This window comes from Phyllostomus hastatus, unplaced genomic scaffold (assembly GCF_019186645.2).
Source record: "Phyllostomus hastatus isolate PE091 unplaced genomic scaffold, TTU_PhHast_1.1 phas_scaffold_387, whole genome shotgun sequence".
NCBI lineage: Eukaryota > Metazoa > Chordata > Mammalia > Chiroptera > Phyllostomidae > Phyllostomus > Phyllostomus hastatus.
The window spans coordinates 1,224,937-1,240,371 of record NW_025334027.1 but is presented as its reverse complement, the minus strand read 5'-3'; the positions used below and the strand labels follow the sequence as shown (position 1 = coordinate 1,240,371).

At 51.2% G+C, this 15,435-nt stretch overlaps 1 pseudogene; it reads right to left on the bottom strand.

The window, feature by feature from the left end:
• Positions 1 to 5,219: 5,219 nt before the first annotated feature.
• On the bottom strand, positions 5,220 to 8,097 carry LOC123806577 (annotated as a pseudogene).
• Positions 8,098 to 15,435: the final 7,338 nt, after the last annotated feature.

The following is a 15,435-nucleotide window of genomic DNA, read 5'->3' as shown; positions in this document are numbered from 1 at the left end:
CCATGGCGGGATTTCTATGGGTTCGAGGGCAGGTGATCGCTGGGTGTCGGCGTGCTGCCTGGGAGAGGGGCAAGAAGGGACAGTGCCGTTGGGCAGGTGGAATAAACATTTGGTGACAGAGGCTTGGGAGGGCTGGGTGATTCTCAGAGAGTCCAGAGGGGTCCCTCTGTGAAGATAAGGGTCTCTGTCCCCTGCCCCGGCAGAGTCTGGGGAGGCAGGAGGAGTTCGTAGACGCTGGACTGCAGTGAGGGAGGAGCAAGCAGGGAAGGGGCGCCCTCACAGCCGCTGCCTGCACTCAGCTGGGCCTCAGCCCGGGCTGCTCAGAGGGTCCTTCATGTCCATGGCCAGCAGACGGCGGGGCAGGCCAGCTCCATCCCTGAGTCCACCCGAGCACTGGCCCAACAGCTTGCCTTCCTCATCAATTAGTGCTCACTGTTTATCAAGGTTCGTCACTGAAGCCAAGCTAATGAATTCATTAGAAAGCTGCCCTGTGGACAGTGGCATGAAAGGCCTGGGCTCCCAGCCACATGGGTGCTACACACACACTGGTCAGACCCTCAGGACGTGCACCTTGAGGTGCTGATGTGTGAGGGTGGTGGGGGAGGAGGGACACAGATTGGACCCCCTGGCTCTTCAAGGGGACTTCAAGGAAACTTCATCGTTTTTGGGTCTGGAGTTAAAACGCATGGGTGGAAGCTGGGCAAGGCACGTGCCCTGCCATTGGCTCTGACACCACCTGTCTCCCTCCTGCGACCTTGGGGAAGGAGGATGTGGGGAAAGGAGGGAGGGTGGCCCTTGGTTCAGGGGTCCAGGACTTGATCTACAGGACTTGGGAAGTCCAGGGCTCTCGGGCCCCAGGAATCTGACTGCATTCCTCTCACAGATCCACCTGTCAGCAGTGTTGTGACTCTGGGCAAGTCACTTAAAATCTCCGAATTTCAGTGGTCACGGCAATTTCATATTGCCATGAACAATGCAATATGGGTCAGTTCAGTAGTCAGCAAGACCCTGGGGGCGTGTAGACCTCATCCACGCAGCCACCAAGGCACCAGCCCAGCAGACGCCTTTCCCAGGTACTGATGTTAACTGCTCATTGCCCAGGTTTGGTCAGTTGGAGACGAAGCTGATGCTTTGTGCAACTGTCACGTGGGCAGTTGGTTTGGAATGTCCTGGGTTCCGAGTCAGTTGGGAGTTAAACAGATGACTGGTCATTCATGGTGGTCCTTTGAGCAACCGATAGTCTCTGAAGGAATGAGGATGCTGAGGGAGGAGGGTAACAGATTGGACGGCTGGGATCATTTCGAAGGCCTTGTCTGGGGCAGCTGCGTAGTTTGGGAGTTGGGGGTTTAGATGTAGAGGCAGGAGGTGGGTGAGGCATGTTCCTTTCTCTTCCTCTCTGGTATCAGCCATCTCCCGGAGGCACCCTTGGGGCAGGAGGATGTGCTCAAGGGAGGACAAGAGCTTTTTGGTCCAAGGTTCAGGCGTCATCTTCAGGTCTCACGTGTTCAGGGGTTGCTTTCCCCAGGGAACCAAATGCATTCCTGTTTCTAATTCATCATGAGTGTTTGTTGTGTTACTAAGCAAGTCAATTAATACCTCTAAATTCTAGTGTCCTGAACCATAAAATACAGGTCACAGCCCTTCCTCTGCCCGCCCCACGGGGGTCAATGTGGAGCTCACAGGAGAAGATAACAGACACTCCCCCTGAGCTGTTACAAAGCACCATGCCCATGTGCAGACTGAAAAGTAACTTCCCACCCTCCTCTGCCCTGGAGCCACCCAGGAGTCCTCTCTGGAGGCAGCCCCTACCTTTCATGATTATTCTTCCAGACATTTAACATTTGAACCTATAGGTAGCACTTATGAAGAACCAGACACTTTTCTTCAGGATCTGTCTGAATTTTGTTATATTTAGCCTCATAATGCTAGTAAGGGGGCCCCATGTCACAGAACAGGGAACTAGGGGCAGAGGGGGTAAGTAGTCACTTTTCTAGGTGTTTGTGGCTTCCAGGATGATCTGATGCAAGTGACCAGACACCAGTTCCCATGCTCAGTCCCCATGCTGTGCTGACTTTTTGTGCTGTCTCATCGAAATCATGTCCCCACACAACCTGGGTGCTGGGTAATTTACCAGCCCTTTCCTAAGCCCAACTCAGAGTCAGCTGGCAGCTGGTGAGCAGGGAGAACAGAAATGCGACCTGGGGATGAATCAATACCCCCCGCCCCCATGGCCTTCCGCCTGCAACGTGTCAATAGATTTTCCTGTTTTCAATGTCCGGGATCACAGTTCAGAATATAAAAAGGGCCCTGGCTGGCGTAGCTCAGTGGATTGAGTGTGGGCTGCGAACCAAAGTGTTGCAGGTTCAATTCCCAGTCAGGGTACATGCCTGGGTTGCAGGCCATGACCCCCAGCAACCGCACATTGATGTTTCTCTCTCTCTTCTTCCCTTCCCTCTCTAAAAATAAATAAATAAAATCTTTAAAAAAAGAAAGATTAAAAAAGAATATAAAAAGGATAGCATAAGGGATTCATACAAAGGTGCCAATAGAAAATTGTTTAAGAGACCTATTTAAGAGAATCTGAGTAAGTGGCATCCCCAGCAGTGGCTCAGCAGCATGAAAACAGGCGTCTGCCCAAACGACAGGCAGAGGCACAAATGTCCCCCCACCTCCCACTCCACTGAAGGTGCTCAGAATTGCCCCCAGCAGGGTCCAGTCACTAGACTGAGGTGTGCACAGCAGAGACTGGGCGTCGATGAGAACGGACTCTGGACACTCAGAGCCAGTGCAGCCACTGCCCACTCACAGCCAGGCCTCAGTGGTGGCTGCTTGGTTCAGTCGTCACTGAGACCCTGGGGGCGTGTAGACCTCATCCACGCAGCCACCAAAGCACCAGCACAGCAGACGCCTTTCCCAGGTACTGATGTTAATTGCTCATTGCCCAGGTTTGGTCAGCTGGAGACGAAGCTGATGCTTTGTGCAACTGTCACGTGGGCAGTTGGTTTGGAATGTGCTGGGTTCTGAGTCAGATGACTGGTCATTCAGGGTGATCACCTGACCAATGGGAAGTCTCGATGCGAGACAGCTGATAGAATCAAGTGTGGGAGCAGGGGAGTGGTTAGTGAGGGGCACATGGACACAGGTTTGGATGCCCTGTCCTTCAAGGTGGGGTGGGGGCAGTCTTCCTTTGGAGGAAAGGCATTGTATCTCCTGCCAAGGGCTGAAGCAGAGGCAGGAGTTGGGTGAGGATTTGAGCCATTCTCCTGGGCCAGGCATCTGCTCCTGGCACCTGCTGTCTCCCTGCAGCAGCTTTGGGGCAGGAGGATGTAGGGAGTGAGGAGAGCCCGTGATCTCTCCAAGACATGATCTCCTGTCCAGGTGTTCAGGGACCTCTGTCCCCAGGGCACCAGCTACGGCCCCTGCTTCAGACCCGTCGCACAGCGGCGCTGTGACTGACGGCGAGCTAGGTCCTCAAGCACAACATGTACAGAGGCCAGTACTCAAACAGGGGCTTTTGAAAAAGGGTTTCTATTGCTAAGTGGGGCAGCAAGGAGACAGGAAGCAAGGCTAAACTCTGTCTCCTGCAGAGAGGGGTTTGAGCTATATTTAAAGGAAGAAGCGGGGGAGGTTGTGCATGTTCTACAGAGTTCATCATTTCAGCATAATGAGAGCTTAGTGCACAGGCGCCTGGGAATCACGGTTCTTCACGCACGGCATGTTTGAATTTGGGGTGGGTGGTGTTCGTATGTAGTCCTGCCAGATTTTGTCTCAGAGACTTGAAAGGTAATTCTAGCATCAATTCCTTCTCCTCCTCCAGTGTGCATGCCTAACTGCCCCACTGCTTGATTTGCAGGCCTGTTCTGCTAGTTCTGAAAAACAACTTATATCTCATTAGAAACAGGACAAGGCCAATTCAGATTAATTCTGTGGTTACAGCTCTGGGCAAGACACAGGATCTAAGTTTCCGTGTCCTGCACCATAACATATGGATCATGGCCCCCGACTCTGTCCACCCCATGGGGCTGGTCTGAGCATCACAAGAAGTGACAGATTCTCTCCAATAACGAAAATCGAGTATTAGAGCATCCAGCTATTGTTGTTGAGGGGTTTGTTTCTCTTCTCACTTCTGTCAGTTTTCTTCATGTGTTTTGGAGATCGCTTGTTAATTGGAAAATGTGTATAATTATCTCCTCAAAGGATGGAAACTTGTCCTTATAAATGTCTGTATATGCTCTGGGAAAAAATTGTCATAAAGTTTGTCTTATAATAATAATGCCAGCCATCGCTGGGCAGGTCAGTTAGTTAGAGCACTGTCCCAATATGACAAGGTTGTGAGTTCGATCCCCAGTCAGGGCACACACAAGGATCAACCAATGAATGCACAAATAAGTGGAACAACAAATGAATGTTTCTTCCTCTTTCCCCCTCTTCCTCCCTCCCTCTCTAAATATCAATGAATAAACATTAAAAAAATATTTAAGGGGCTGCCTTGAGTAAAAGAAGATACTTTCCTAAAAAGTGCAAGCAGAATAAATGGGTAAAACTGGGACAAGTTCCCATTCACAAGATAAAGGACTTCTTTTTAAAAGCAAGTCCCATAATTAAAAAGGCAATCTTCAGCTTTTCAGGCAGACCTGCTAAATGAGCAAAAAACAAATTCTGTTGTGAGAATGGGTTATGAATCAAACAACTACCAAGTCCCCTCAACTCTGACCCCAATAGGACTAAAATGGGCTGCTTTGCCGATTCCCAGTGGGCGTGTCCCGATCTGGCCGAGCGTGGAAGGCTGTACCACCAGAGAAGGAAGGGAGGAGTCGATCAAGTAACAGAAGGCAAGACACAAAATGTAAGTACAACAGGATTTCAAACATAACACATTTCATTTGAGAATAAGTATAGCCCCCAGAAGGTACCCCTCAGAGTAGCCTCCAAGGCTTCTGAGTCGAAACTAAAAGGAGAGAACAGTCTAGGCTTTATGGAGAAGACAATAGGAGAACTACCCTGGTTTCACGATTAAGAAACAAAGATCCTCTTCAAGATCATCCTTGAGGAGCCCTGGCTGGTGTAGCTCAATGGATTGAGCACAGGCCTGTGAACCAAAGGGTCACTGGTTCGATTCCCAGTCAGGGCAAATGCCTGGCTTGCAGGCTGGGTCCCCAGTGTGGGGCACGCGAGAGGCAGCCACACATTGATGTTTCTCTCCTTCTCTTCCCCTCTCTCTAAAAATAAAAATGGTAAAACATGGTTACATAGGATTTGACTGGATCACTTACTTCAAGCCTAGAAAAGCAGATTGTCTGTATTCAAAGGGTAGTGAGCTGTGAAACATGTAAGAAACATTTTATATGCATGACACCATGCAAGACAAGATCACATGCCAAGACAGGCATTTCAGTTTGCAAGTTTAGTTTTAAAACAAGTCCAATTTTTGGAAACACATTTGGGAACTAGTTCTTACCATCACACCATCCACTCGCATCAAGTTGCTGATGGTCACGTCTTCCTCATCTTGTAACCCAGCGGCCACAGACCATGAACCACGAACGCCTGTTTGCATAGTAGTTGCCTGGAGTAGATGCGACTACTTTGTGTGAAGACTCTCGGGGGTTTGATAAGCAACTCATTCCTACAATTTAATATTTTCTGTTATTCCACCTTCCGACTGCTGACAACGGACTTTTAAATCAGGAGTGATTTCCACTGTACTTACGTTTCTGCATCTCTCATAGCCACACCCATGGTAGGTGTGACTTTCCGAAGACTGCATGAAGGAAAGGGCTGCTCTGTAATTTCTCTTCGTGTAGAGGATCAGCCAATGGTGCAGTGACTTCACACTGAGTATGGTCCACTTCTTGTTCCTCTCGCCCATTTCACTGATTGTGGATGGGAGTCAAACTGGAAAAGAATTCCAAGTTGTGGTATGAGAAATCATTTTTAAAAATCATCTAAGATGCTTCCCACTATAAGTGTGAGCTTTTTTCCCACTGAAATATTATAATTTTACACTTCTATCATGACTGAATGAGGTATTTTTTCTTAAAGTACAGTATAATAACACTGGGATTCTATCATGGGTTACTCTGGATGACTTCAACTCTAGGTACTTGGCCCTTAAGGGTCTACTTAGAAGATCATTTTGCCACCCGAAGATGTCCACAGGACTGTCAGTGGTGTGATGCCCAGTTTACTATACACCAAGCACTTTCCAGGCATTCTGATGGGAACTCTGCTTGTTCTCTCGGACAGAACGAGCAGCCTGAGGAGAGAGGGCCGTCCCAGTTATAGACACGACTGGGCTCCTTTCTCTTTGCACGCCTCTTTGTCTGACCCAGCTCCGCCATAATCATGTGACACTGTCCTACCATTCTTTTTCCTTGGAAAATTCTCACTTCTTTCAAAATTCTCCCTGAGAAGGACAAAAATTCGGTTTCTAATTTGATATCCCAGCGTTGAAGCTCTTTTTGTGTATTTTTATCTCTGAAAGTTAAAATAGTTCCACATGATCCAACCCAAGAAAATAAACAAAAGCAATGAACCATTTGCAAAGCACAGGACAGTTTCCCTCTACTCTAAGTTCCCTTACTGCTCCTCCCCAGTGTGAAGGGGCCACAGACAGACTCCCTAAAACTCTGAACTGACCTTGTTTTTGTTCTCACACTTGAGCAGGCACCTGGAGTCTTCCCTCTCTAGGCCTCCTCTGAGGTAGCAATGACAAACAATAGAGTTGCCCCCCAGATATAATCTTCCCAATTGCCATTTTTTAACTGAAGAATCTGAGGTAGATGCCAAGGGGCCTGCAAATGTCCCGACTTCAGGAGAGGGGATGAAAGGTGGAGAAGCAGCACTTACTTTTGCCCAGTACCCATGAACTTGTGCAATTCTTGCCGCCTTTTTCCTGGATCTAACCTCATGTGAAGAGCCAACTCTTTCATCACCATGTAGTCTTCACACATGGCATCGGTCAGACCTTTGACAAATTCCAAAAGATACAGCTGAACAAGCAAGAGTAGGTTCTTATCAGAGAAGATGTAACTGTTGGGTCTGGAAGGGGAAGAACCAATGGGGAGAACACAGCTCTGCGTCCTGCATGGCTACATCACAGTATCTGTATTTATAGTCCGTACCTGGACTTTAAAGAGGGCTTGTCTTCTACAGAGACGGCCTAAACCCACAGCACCTGTCAGAGAGCAGAGCTCAGGAGCCGGCCGCAGAGGTGTGCGTGCTGCATCCTGTTGGCTCTTTCTCCATTTGCCCTTGCTGATCAGAAAGGCTGAGTGAGGTCAGTGACCTGGACATGACACTGCCGCTCAACAGAAGCGAGGAAGAACACCGGCAGAACTGTCAGCAGTTCTTTCTAGCATCACACAGATTGGTCCAAAAGTGCATTTTCCGATCACAAAGGGAGGCCCAGAGGCGTGCCGGGGACATTGTTTACCCAAGTTTCAGAATGTGTTAAAAATACTCTTGCCCTGGCCGTGTGGCTCGGTTGGTTGGAGAGTTGTCCCAAACGCCAAAAGGCTGCAGGTTCGATCCCTGATCGGGGCATGAATGGGAGGCAGCAGATTGTTGTTTCTCCCTCACATTGATGTTTCTCTCTCCCTCCCTCCCTCTTTGTCTAAAACAAAACTAAAACCAAAACAGCCTTTGTTCTGCCGGTGCCCTAGCAGCCGCTGGGACACACAGGGCTGTGACCAATGTGAGCCATCGATGGCAGGACTGCTCAACATTCGGCAGCACCAGCACCTCCCACTTCGGCCTGGGGGTTTCAGCAGCACCTGTGGGCTTTGGGAGCACAGCCACTGCCCCAGATCTTAGCTGCACCTTGGAGACCTCAGCACTGCAGTGGAAACCAGTGGGGTTCCCGGCACCCACAGCTTCCATGAGAAAAGACTGAGTCTGAATGCCTGCAGCCGTCCTGCCAGAACACCCCAGTGGTGAGCGGGGACCCAGCACTAAGAACAACCGTGTATTTGGAGGCACTGCAGCCCCCATCTGAGTCTCACCCACGACGTGCAGAGCTCCTCTTACTTCCACCTGAGGGCCCAGCGCCGCTGCCAGCAAGGCTGCCTTTAGTGGGGGGTGTGTCCTGGCCTCCATCCCCTGCTGCTCTGTCTCTGAGGAAGAGCCTTGCCATTAGGGCCCCCTCATTCCTTGTCCAGGGCCTGTTTGGACAGAAAACTGTTGGACCATCAACCAAGCTACTTTCCTTCAGGTGGGAATCCACTTTCTTGGGGTCTAGGAGGCACATGTTCACGGCGTGAAAGAACAGCTTTCTCCAGGAGCAGCCGGTGTGCCTGTCCTTCCTTCCAGGCTGGATCAAGTTTGGGCCCCATTAACACGTGCAGCACAGTCTAGCCCTGACCTCTGCCACCTGGGAGCCAGCTGGGCACCCAGAGGTACAACCCCCCCACTCCCAGCCCTGCCCTGCACTTCTTCCCGAAGCTGGGGCGTGTGCGGCTGCCGTCCAAGCCCAGCAGTCAGAGACCTCAAGACAATGGAGGTGCTTGGCCGGTTCCATTCAGTGGAGCGGTTGGCTCCACTTATAACCCTCCACTTAAGGTTGACTCCTCCCCTCTCCCCGTTTTCTCCCCAGAACCCTTTTGTCTTGTTCATGCTTTGTAGTAAAATCTCATTCTTGTTTTCCTGAGATCTCGTGTGTCCGGGTTTGTGGACCAAGTGTGAAAAAGCATTACCTAGCACTCATGGTCCTCTGGGAAGCCGTGCCTAGCTATTTCAAGTTTCCTGTGGCCCAGCTAACGGGGTCCAGGGAGTCGCTCCAGCACTGACGACACACACGATGCCACCAGGGCTGGCCTGCTGCGCTCGATGGGGCTGAATGTTCCAAACCAGATGTGTCCCCTGGCCATCGGCCCTGCCGAGAGGACTGTGGGCCGGCCACTTCTGTTCACTAGGGGAAAGGACCTGGTTGAGAATGTGCTGCCGCCCTAAGGAAAGTGTTGCAAACACTGGGTTATACAGCCTAGCAATCTGTTGGTAAGAGGCAGACCTAGATGTCAGAAAGGCAGGCAGGAATTAGCTCTGCCCTTCACGTTATTCTAACACAGGCAACAGAGCCGGAACGAGAACCAGAGAAACCCACTGACATCAGGCCCCTCCCAATTAGCATCAATAATCACTCACTCAGTAAACGCCCAGGAGGCAGTGGAGACCCAGCTGTGAGCAGCAGAATCTGGTCTGGCTTTCCCGAAAATGTGCCCTGACTGGGAATCAAACCTGCGACCTTTTCAGTTTACAGGATAGAGCTCCAACCAACTGAGCCACACCAGCCAGAGCGTGATGAGTAATTTTTATTGAAACCTGCACATTTGGGGTATTATGTTAGGAGACTCTGGGTCATATTTAAAGACTGGTCAAGGGGAGGGAGTCCTGCCTCATTAATGCCAGGTGAGTATGGTTCTCCAGGTTTCCCACTTGTCCTTTATTAATCCCTGAGGGGTGAGGGTCTCTGGCATTGGAGGGGTGGGTGAGTTCCAGCTCCCCATAAAGGCTCCAGTGACCCATCGATGGTAGGGACCAGTATTGGAGCTACCTCAGCCAGTATTGGAACAGGCTGAACCTCTCTTAAATGAATGAGCATGCTGTTCAATTATTATTGTTGCTGTTATTACTCTTATTATTTTGAGCCTCTCCTAGACATATGTAAAGGTTCTCTTCGGGCACTCCCCGGAGGGCTCCACCCTGTGCGTGCTCTGGTTGACACCTGCCGGCCAGCGCTTGCACAGATTTCCTGGAAAGCAAAAAGCTCAGCCCTGCACTTGCACGGCAGATACCAAGCCACAGCCGGAACCTGAAAAGCAAAGAGCTCCGCACCTGCACTGGGGTCATGACTGGGGTCACAGCTTTGGGCTGGGAACGCGTTAAGCAAAGAAAACTGCTCTGCGCCTGCGTGAAGAACTGAGCCGTGTGTCAGCCTGACCCTGGCAGCATGCCAGGGAGCCTCGCTCTTCATTAGCGTGTGCTCCCTGGGTGCGTCCAGCTCTCTCCCTTTCTCCTCGCCCACCACTTTGTGTTCAGTAAACACCCTCCTTTGCATCTGTTTTGTCTCTCTTGATTTCTATCTTGGGGGCAGGGAAGAGTAGCAGTATGAGTGCACTATTAGTGTACCGCTGACCTCACTGACCCCAAGGGTAGGGAGATGGCCTCTTTGCCACTGGGTGGTGGAGAAATCCCCCTCTGACACCACCCCAGTGGGGAGAGGGTGGACCTCCTCTTCACTGCTGGAAGTGGGGTGCAAAACCAGGCTCTCCCCAATCTCTACTGACACCACAGAGTGGAGGCCTGATTTGCTGAGTATCTGAGAGGGATGAAAGTCCCAACCTTCCCCCGCCATCCCCATCGGCCCCCCCCCCCCACCCCTTTCCTGACACCACCACTAGCTGCCTCCCCACCGCAAAGGGGCTGAGGTGCCTTACCACAGCTTGGTGAGGGTGGAAGTCGAGACTCTCCACTCCGTCTCTGCTGATATGAGTGGGTGATTTTTTAAGCTTCTATTTTGTGCCTGGCTTCATCGCCCTGACCCCATGATGCAGATGAGGAGCTGGGCAGACAGCTGGCTTCTTAAAATGCGGCCAGAGCCTCATTGTCTAAGAACAATCAGGGGAAAGGTGAGAAGGGAGAGATAGGCTTCCAACCCGGATTAAACCTCCGATTGGTTCCTATTAAGATGGAACCGGATAACGTGTGCTGGCAAGCCCGCAGAGGATGACAGCTGTGAGCCTGAGCTTCGGAACCAGACGGCCCTGGGTGCAAATTTTAACTCTTCCCCCATTTGGCTGTGTGACCCTGTTGGAGTTATTGAACTTCTCTGAACCTCATCTCTCTATATGAGAATTGCTCCATTAACATATTTTTCAGCCCCCACTCTGTGTAAATTACTGTTTGCTATTATTTTTTATGACTACTTAGTCGCTTCTTATTGCTCTTTGCAATGTCTCCAAAAACGCCTACAAATTACTCTGCTCCATCTAGCTATGCTTTGCGGTGTTGCCCTGCACCCCACATTGACTCCAGCCTTGATCACGGGACCGACTCTGCCCATTGGGAGGCTGGCCCATGTGACACATACGGAAGCTTGGAAAGTGCTAGAGGCTGTTCTCTCTTGCTGCACTTGGACCCCAGCCACCATGTCCAGAGCCCTGGCTATCCTGCTGGATGATGAGAGTCTCAAGGCCCAGTGGCACCTCCTCACCCCAGCCAGCAGCCGCCAGCCCCCAGACACGTGAGGGAGGGCATCCGGGATCATCCAGCCAGGAGACGACCTTCCAGCTGACCACAGGTGCAGAGCAAACATGCAACCAAGCCAGCCCCCAAAGAGGTGAGCTAAACAGTGTTGTTTGAAACCGCTAATACTTTGAGGTGGTTTGTTACATGGCAGCAGGTAAGGGATATGGATCCTTTACCTTCTACTCTAAGGATGAGGAAATTAAAGCTCAGAGAAGCGTGCCCAAGACCATGGTGCCATGGCTCAGTCTCTTTCCTTGCACCAGCAGTGAGCCCCACTCTGCCATCCCCAGCCGCCTGAGGCAGGGACAATTATTGATCAGACAGCCCGCAGAACGGGGGCTGTGCTCACTGCTTCAGCTGGGTGGCCCACTGGGAGACTCAGGCCACGCCCTTGGCCTCCTGACTCTGCTAGACCTATCACTGACAGCTCAGAGCTCTGTAGAGATCCATCCAGCCCGGAGCTTGGGGTGAAGACCAAGGGGAGCTGGAGGACGCAGGCTCTTTGAGAACTCCCCATTCACTGTAGGCCTCCAAATATTCATCCGTTGTCTCTGTCCTCACCATCTGCTCTGTATTTCTGACAGCCAGCATGGAAGACTGTGGATGTATACAGTTTCCAAACTTTGTATCAAGGAGAAAAATACTTCCCTTGGACAAGATGAAATAATAATGGCAGAAAAGAAAATGCACAGTGTCCTCGACAGAGCGTGTCTGTGCTGCAGACCCCCAACCTAGCCCACCCCCTTCCTGTCCACTGGCTCTGCTCCCTCCCTACAGAAATGTGCTCAACTGGGAGGCGTGCTGACAAACCATGAAACCAACATGTTACCAACTCATGGTTCCCTTTTTAAACCTGCAAATGCCATCCGCTGTATCAGCAATCAAATCATTGAAAGCTGCTTGACTCCCATTCATGAAGCTGAACAAAAACCAGTATACAAGGCCTGAATGCTTATTGTCTGAGTAGCTTTTACATTGTCTTGAAGTTCAGTATTTGTCATCACACACATACAGCAAACATTTGGATCTTTACGTTGTTGCAGACTGAGGTTTGCGAAACTGCCATGGCTCTTTAAACTGTTACAATATGGGACCACTTAACAACCAGGCACTACTACCAACCATTGGCAATATGGCGACTTTTCAAATTTATGAAATAAAAAAATGTGATGCTTTACTTTTGGAAGTAGTCAGCACGCACGTTTAAATAGGAGTGTGTCATATTGCAGGTTTTTCTCAAAACGATAGTTCTAACAATAAACTCCCCCCACCCTACAACGCCCTCTAGCTCACACTGTCTTCCTCCTTCCTTTCATGACAAACTTTGCACAAGGGTGGCTGCATTCCTGGTCTCCGTTCCTCTCACCCCACCTCCTCCCCAACCTACCCTCATCTGGCTTGCACCCCCATCTCTCCAGTAAGACCACATCCGCCGTAGTCCCCAGTGGCTGCCTGGGTATTTTTCAGATCTACATCTCTCAACTTATCAGAAGCATTAGGCAGCGTGGACAAGGTTTTTAAGTTCTATGGCTTTGTCCCATCTTTTTGGCCACCCCATCTGGTGCTCTAAGTTTCACTTTCTTTGCCCATCATTTAATTTCAGTATCAATCATCCTTCCCTAAGGCACCAATGATCCATCCATGTGCTGAGGAAAACCGACTTTGTCTTCATGTGGAACTGCTCACTTCCCTGACCACCCATGGGTACCTCCAAGTCATCATTCAAAGATGCACTTCTCAATTCCACCCCCCCGCCCATTTCTCCTTCAATCTTCCCCCTTGTTAATGGCGCCCTCTGCCAGTTACTCAAGGACCCACGCCAGAGAGCTGATAGCCATCCCTGTCTTCTCCCTGTCCCTCACCTCCTACCTGTTGTCACCAGGTTCTATGTCTACCCTTCCTCCAAAACAGACCTAGAATCCAGCCCCTTCTCTCTACCTCCACTGCTTCCGGTCAAGTCCAGGTCAGCATCTCCTCTCACCTGGACCACAGCAGTGTCCTGGCATGCCTGCCTGCCTCTACTCTTGCCTCCTGCAACCCATCCTCACCCCAGAAGCATCCAGACCAACCTTTCCAGAATGTCAACTTCACCACTGGTCTCTCTCTCCCCTGATTCGCCACTGCCATCAGGAGAACGTCAGAGCAGATTCACCCTGCATTTGACCCAGTGGATCACTTCTTAGGACGATGTCTCCACTTGGCTTCCAATACAGCACTCTTGACTTTTCTTCTGCCTCTTAGGCTACTCCTTCTCATTGTTCTCTGCTGGATTCTTGCAACTCCCCAACGTCCTCCCACTTCACATGCTGCACGGCTCAGTCCGTGGTCCTGTCCCCTTCCTGCTCTATACTCACTCCCTCAGCCATTTCATCCAGCCTTGTGACTTCAAATGTTTCTATGCTGGTGACCCTCAGATTTGTACCTCAAGCCCAGCCTTCTTCCCTGAAATCCACTCATACATCCAACTCGCTACTCCACGTGTATCTCTAACAGACACCTCATACTTCTGTTCCAAAACTCAGCTCCTAGTCCTCCTGCCTACGCTGTGCCCTTCGACAGTCTTTCCTCTCTCAGTTAAGGACAACTCCATGCTCCCAATTGTTACGGCCAAAGGCCTTGAAGTGGTTCTTATCTCTGATCTTCCTACCCCATCGTACTCTATCCATTAGCAAGAACACTCTGGTTTGTGATCAAAATACATCCAGTGAAATGCTAAGGTGTTTAGGATTCATATCTGAATAACACAAGATTGTCTACAGGTTAATTGTTGAAGCTGGGTAATGGTATACAGAGGCTAATTTTATTATTCTGCTTCTTTTATGTTTGCAATTTTCCACAACAAAAAAGAAATCACCCTGCTTCTCCCTACTTTCACACCTACCACCTTGAGCCCAGCTGCCTTATCTGGTTGGACTGATTTTGCAGTAGCTCCCTAACTGAACTCCTGACCCCGGGGCTGAAACCTCAGTGCAGAACCCCGTACGGAACGGGTGGTTTGGGTTTGAGGCCTAACCTGCAGTGTCTGCCCTCTCAGCCCACACCTGGCCTCTGCCATGGCCGCCTCACCGGAGGCGGGCTAGAACCTCAGGAGAGAAGGCCCCGAGTCTGTATGTGACGGGGCCTCAGTGGGTGGCCAGGCAGTCCCAGCCCTGTGCCAGGGACCCTGCCCCCTCGCAGATGAGGCCCTATCAGTGCCCCAGGATCAGGGTGCTGCAGCTCAGCTTCCCAGGGAGACTGCTCACAGAGGCGGCCTTTGGAGAGCGTCTGGAGGAGTTTCCCCAAACTGTGTTCCAGGGAACACCGCGTTGGCCTGTTGAAGCCTCCAGGGAGAGGGAGCCTGGGGGTGTGGCTCTTTGTGGAACGCCAGGTAAGGCCACAGGCTTATTTATGGAGGCTCTTCTCAGAGCCTCTCATGTCCCAGTGTGAACTGTGAACCTACTCCCAAGACAGGGGGCCTGTGTGAAACATTCATCTGCCCCTGGTACAAATGTCCCTCTACTGAACAGCCTGGAAAGCCCTATTTCCAAGCTCCTGCTGCCACATGGTCAGGGGTGGAGTTTCCGAAGCTCAGAGGACTTGTGGTTGCCCAAAGCAGTGCTCCTCCTTGGGGCTGGGGTGGGGGGTACAGGCAGGATGGCAGGTGGGCGGGCAGGAGGCCTACCCCTTGCATCTAGCTACCACAGGGCACTAAGGCTTACAGGTGATTTTCAACATCTGGCACGAGAACGGCTCGCCATGGCACCCCTGTCCCCTGGAAGTTACCGCCTGAGACAATCAGGGCTTGTTTGACAACGGAAACTGGACCAGGCCTCAGAGACTGTCAGGGTCTCCTGAGGCAGCACACACAGACCTGCTCGGAGCCGCTGAGCCAGGAGTGTGGGGTCTGAGCTCGAGCGGGGGCTGCACTGAGGGCAGATCCAGAGAGCACACCTCCCAGCCCCAACTCCTCCACCGGGCCTCCCTCCTGCGACACCTGCCTGGGGTGACAGGCTCCTACAGGGGAGCACCTCCTACTGAGCACGCAGCTACCATTTCCACGGGGAGGACTTGGTGTCCTCCCTGAAGGCACTGCTGGGTGTGGGAAGAGCAGGCCTCCAGGAGGAGTGTGCACAGTGAAGGGAGAAGCGATGAGGAGATGGGTGGGGAGGACACAGTAACCCCGATACCAGCAAAAGGTCCCCAGCTGCTTGC